The sequence below is a fragment of the Sardina pilchardus genome, chromosome 8 (assembly GCF_963854185.1).
Source record: "Sardina pilchardus chromosome 8, fSarPil1.1, whole genome shotgun sequence".
NCBI lineage: Eukaryota > Metazoa > Chordata > Actinopteri > Clupeiformes > Clupeidae > Sardina > Sardina pilchardus.
This window is the reverse complement of record NC_085001.1, coordinates 33,794,928-33,801,045: the sequence shown is the minus strand read 5'-3', so window position 1 is coordinate 33,801,045 and position 6,118 is coordinate 33,794,928.

The following is a 6,118-nucleotide window of genomic DNA, read 5'->3' as shown; positions in this document are numbered from 1 at the left end:
GTCCGGTGAGGAACAGGAGCATCTCCGCGCCTGCCTGGAGTGGGCTGGCTGCGACCAGGCCTTTGAGTGGGCAGGGCCAGAAGCTAACAACAACCAAGATGAATACACTGACACCGTAACATCATTCATCGGCTTCTGTGAGGAGGTTTGTGTGCCTCTCCGCTCCAGGAAGACCTACAACAACGACAAGCCCTGGTTCTCCCCCCAGCTTAAGCAGTTAAGGAAGGAGAAGGAGGCGGCCAGGCGTAGTGGGAGCTGTCATCTGTTCAAGCAGGCCAAGTACAGATTCACTAAGGCAGTGAAGGAGGCTAAACACCGGTACGCAGAGAAGCTACAGCAACAGCTGTCTCAAGGCAACCCCTCCTCCGTCTGGAAAGGCCTGAAGAAAATAACAAACTACAGACCCAAGCCTCCACCGACGCCTGACAGCCTCCCCCTTGCCAACGAGCTCAACGAGTTCTACTGCAGGTTCGAGGTAGAGTCCCCCCCCCCAGTCCCCCACCACCACTCACAACCCCGCCCCCTTCTCTGTCACCGAGGAGCAGGTGAGACGCCTGTTCAGGAGACAGAACCCCAGAAAAGCCCCGGGCCCGGACTCTGTATCACCATCAGCCCTGAAGCATTGCGCGGACCAGCTAGCCCCGGTGTTCACTCACATCTACAACACCTCCCTGGAGCTGGAGCGCATTCCAGCATGCTTCAAGGCTGCGACCATCATCCCCATCCCCAAGAAGGCCAAAGTATCGGGTCTGAATGACTACAGACCCGTCGCTCTGACCTCAGTGGCCATGAAGGTGATGGAGCGCCTCGTCCTGGCTCACCTGAAGTCCATCACGGATCCTGCACTGGATCCCCTGCAGTTCGCCTACAGAGCCAACAGATCCACAGAGGATGCTGTGAATATGGCTCTGCATTACATCTTACAACACCTGGACACTGCAGCGACCTATGCCAGGATCCTGTTGGTGGACTTCAGCTCGGCTTTTAATACAATCCTGCCTCACATCCTGGAGCGCCAGCTATCCCAGCTGCGGGTTCCGGTCTCCACATGCAAGTGGATAACCGACTTCCTCACCAACAGGACCCAGCGGGTGAAGCTGGGGTCTTGCATCTCTAGCTCCAGGTCCACCAGTACGGGCTCTCCTCAGGGCTGTGTCCTCTCCCCCGCCCTCTTCACCCTCTACACCAACAGCTGCACCTCTCTTGACCCATCAGTCAAGCTCCTGAAATTTGCAGACGACACCACCCTGGTGGGTCTTATATCCAGGGGGGATGAGTCTGCCTACAGGAGGGAGATTGAGCGGCTGCAAAGCTGGTGTAGCCTGAACAATCTGGAGCTGAATGCCCTAAAAACAGTGGAGATGGTGGTGGATTTCAGGAGAAGCGCAGCCCCGCCCCCACCCCTCATGCTGGGGAACACCCCAGTGGCCACTGCAGAACACTGCCGCTTCCTAGGGCTAACCATCTCCCGTGACCTGAAGTGGGGCCTTAACACCTTGGCCCTTCTGAAAAAGGCACATAAGCGGCTGTTCTTCTTGCGACAGCTAAAGAAATTCAGGTTGCCCAAGTCAATACTAACCCAGTTCTACACAACCATCATCGAATCCATCATCACACAGTCCATCATCACATGGTTCCCTGCTGCAGTAGCCAAGGACAAGGCTAAACTGCAGCGTGTGATCCGCACAGCTGAGAGGGTGATTGGCACCACCCTACCCAGCCTGGAGTTACTCCACAACACCAGGGCATTGAAGAGGGCAAAAAAGATCATGGAGGACCCTTTACATCCAGGCTCCGCCCTCTTCCAAATGCTCCCCTCTGGGAGAAGGCTACGGCTCCCGAGAGCAGTGAAGTCCAGGCATCGCCTGAGCTTCTTCCCTACAGCTGCCAGGCTTTTCAATCACAGTTCGAACTCTCTCTAGGACTGAATGCACTGACGCACTGTTTTGCACCTTTACTGTTGTCCACTGCACTTTACTTAACTGCTCTCTGCCTGCATATCATCAGCACTTTCAACATTAATACCTCAGCTTCTATTGTCATTATTGTCATGTCTATGTCTATTATATGTCTGTTGCTGTCAACCATATGCATACGTGAATTGGCTGTAAAACATTCCTATTGTGTATCTTCACTATATGGCAATAAACTTAACCTTGACCTTGACCTTGACCTTGACTAGTGCTCACTAGTGCCGACTAGTGCCCACTAGTGCCGACTAGTGCCGACTAGTGCCCACTAGCCCACTAGCCCACTAGTGCCCACTAGTGCCCACTAGTGCCGACTAGTGCCGACTAGTGAACACTAGTGCCGACTAGAGCCGACTAGTGTCCACTAGTGCCGACTAGTGCTCACTAGTGCCCACTAGTGCCCACTAGTGCCGACTAGTGCCCACTAGTGCCCACTAGTGCCGACTAGTGCTGACTAGTGCCGACTAGTGCTCACTAGTGCCGACTAGTGCCGACTAGTGCCGACTATAGCCCACTAGTGCCGACTAGTGCTCACTAGTGCCGACTAGTGCTCACTAGTGCCCACTAGTGCCCACTAGTGCCGACTAGTACCGACTAGTGCTCACTAGTGCCCACTAGTGCCCACTAGTGCCGACTAGTGCCCACTAGTGCCCACTAGTGCCGACTAGTGCTCACTAGTGCCGACTAGTGCTCACTAGTGCCGACTAGTGCCGACTAGTGCCCACTAGTGCTGACTATTGCCGACTAGTGCCCACTAGTGCCGACTAGTGCGGACTAGTGCTCACTAGTGCAGACTAGTGCCGACTAGTGCCGACTAGTGCCGACTAGTGCTAATTAGTGCTGACCAGTGCCGACTAGTGCCGACTAGTGCCCACTAGTGCCCACTAGTGCTCACTAGTGCCGACTAGTGCTGACTAGTGCCGACTAATGCCCACTAGTGCTCACTAGTGCTCACTAGTGCCGACTAGTGCTCACTAGTGCTGACTAGTGTTGACTAGTGTTGACTAGTGCTGACTAGTGCTGAGTCTGGCTAGTGCTGAGTCTGGCTAGTGCTGAGTCTGACTAGTGTTGACTAGTGCTGACTAGTGTTGACTAGTGCTGAGTCTGACTTGTGTTGACTAGTGTTGACTGGGGCTTTGACTACGAACTTCGTTATTCGAATATAATTAGACTTTTTGAAAAATATATGATATTCGAACGAATTTTAGGCCGCTCTTAATATTCGAACCTGTTATGAGCATTATTTTTTTGTACATGTGTTTGCATGCAAACGTTGTTTTCAGATTCAGCAGCTTTCTCACATCTGGTAAAGTCGTGAATCATGAGCTCATCAGCAAGGCTAGTCATCTGGGCTCCTGTAGGTGATGTTAGCGAGTGGTTTTTGACTAGCCTATTCAGTTTCCCCACGTGTGTGTAAGTCTCAGGTAAGCTAATAGTAACTTCCTCATTGGGACAGGCCCTTTTAAGTCTTGGAGTTGGAAGACATTGGTATTGAGATGGTCAGTCAACTTGAATGCAAGAGTTTTAATCTGTGCAGCATACTAATCATGTTAACCGGATAATTTAGCTTGTTGTCTTCTATGCGTCATTGCTTTCACGATTGTAAATGTTTAGGATGCATGTCGAGGGACGGGTGTCCATTGAGCGCACACGAGGGAGGACGAGAGAAAGCGGGCCATGGAGAATGAGTTTAGACTAGCCTACTTAAATACTGGTAAAATTGTATGCATAGTGCCTCAACCCGAGCAGAGTTATGTCGGTGCAATAAAGCTTCAAGGGGTCTTGTTTTCATGGAGACAGACGCGAGGTGCACGGAGTGGAGGGGCTGTGTGCGCGCGCGCGCGCGTGTGTGTGTGTGTGTTTGTGTGAGAGTGAGAGAGAGAGAGAGAGACACAGACGCATGAGTGATAGAGAGACGGAGGGAGAGCAGGGAAAGGAAATTCAGCTTAATGAATGCTGCGTGTTTTTCAATAGCGTAAAAATAATGGTCAAAATATTATTAACAAATATTCGAATATATTCGAAGTTTGATATTAATAAACAAACAAACTTCGAATATGATTTTTGGCCAAAAGTCAAAGCCCTAGTGTTGACTAGTGCTGACTAGTGTTGACTAGTGCTGACTAGTGCTGAGTCTGGCTAGTGCTGAGTCTGACTAGTGTTGACTAGTGCTGAGTCTGGCTAGTGCTGAGTCTGACTAGTGTTGACTAGTGTTGACTAGTGTTGACTAGTGCTGACTAGTGCTGACTAGTGTTGACTAGTGCTGACTAGTGCTGAGTCTGGCTAGTGCTGAGTCTGACTAGTGCTGAGTCTGACTAGTGTTGACTAGTGCTGACTAGTGTTGACTAGTGCTGAGTCTGACTAGTGCTGAGTCTGACTAGTGTTGACTAGTGCTGACTAGTGTTGACTAGTGTTGACTAGTGCTGAGTCTGACTAGTGTTGAGTCTGACTAGTGTTGACTAGTGCTGACTAGTGTTGACTAGTGCTGAGTCTGACTAGTGCTGAGTCTGACTAGTGTTGACTAGTGCTGACTAGTGTTGACTAGTGTTGACTAGTGCTGACTAGTGCTGACTAGTGTTGACTAGTGTTGACTAGTGCTGAGTCTGGCTAGTGCTGAGTCTGACTAGTGTTGACTAGTGCTGACTAGTACTGACTAGTGCTGACTAATGCTGACTAGTGTTGACTAGTGCTGAGTCTGACTAGTGCTGAGTCTGACTAGTGTTGACTAGTGCTGACTAGTGCTGACTTGCGCTGACTAGTGCTGAGTCTGACTAGTGCTGACTAGTGCTGAGTCTGACTAGTGTTGACTAATGCTGAGTCTGACTAGTGTTGACTAGTGCTGACTAGTGCTGACTAGTGTTGACTAGTGTTGACTAGTGCTGAGTCTGACTAGTGCTGACTAGTGTTGACTAGTGCTGACTCGTGCTGACTCGTGCTGACTAGTGCTGAGTCTGACTAGTGCTGACTAGTGCTAATTGTGATATGATAATCATAATGATGATTTGATGAGGGGTGGGGTGAGGTATGTGTAGGTGGGCCCCATGACCCCAAAGTCTGCCATGATTGGGCCTCAACTAATAGAAGTTTGAGGCTGCGTCAGTGTTTCTCAAAGCCTACAGCGGCTAGCGGGTCTATGTATTTGTGTCGAGATAACCCTGTAATGTAAAACCAGCACTAGTCAGACTCAGCACTAGTCAACACTAGTCAACACTAGTCAACACTAGTCAGCACTAGTCAACACTAGTCAGCACTAGTCAGACTCAGCACTAGTCACCACTAGTCAACACTAGTCAGCACTAGTCAACACTAGTCAGCACTAGTCAGCACTAGTCAACACTAGTCAGCACTAGTCAGCACTAGTGAGCACTAGTCAGCACTAGTCAAGTGCCCACTAGTGCCGACTAGTGCCCACTAGTGCCCACTAGTGCCGACTAGTGCTGACTAGTGCCGACTAGTGCTCACTAGTGCCGACTAGTGCCGACTAGTGCTCACTAGTGCCGACTAGTGCCGACTCGTGCCGACTAGTGCTCACTAGTGCCGACTAGTGCCGACTAGTGCTCACTAGTGCCGACTAGTGCCGACTAGTACCCACTAGTGCCCACTAGTGCCCACTAGTGCCGACTAGTGCCGACTAGTACCCACTAATGCTCACTAGTGCTGACTAGTGCCGACTAGTGCTCACTAGTGCCGACTAGTGCCGACTAGTGCTCACTAGTGCCGACTAGTGCCGACTCGTGCCGACTAGTGCTCACTAGTGCCGACTAGTGCCGACTAGTACCCACTAGTGCCGACTAGTGCTCACTAGTGCCGACTAGTGCTCACTAGTGCTGACTAGTGCCCACTAGTGCCGACTAGTGCTCACTAGTGCTGACTAGTGCCGACTAGTACCCACTAGTGCTCACTAGTGCTGACTAGTGCCGACTAGTACCCACTAGTGCCGACTAGTGCCGACTAGTGCTCACTAGTGCCGACTAGTGCCGACTAGTGCCAACTAGTGCTCACTAGTGCTGACTAGTGCCGACTAGTGCCGATTAGTACCCACTAGTGCTCACTAGTGCTCACTAGTGCCGACTAGTGCCGACTAGTGCCCACTAGTGCCGACTAGTGCCGACTAGTGCCGACTAGTGAACACTAGTGCCGACTAGTGA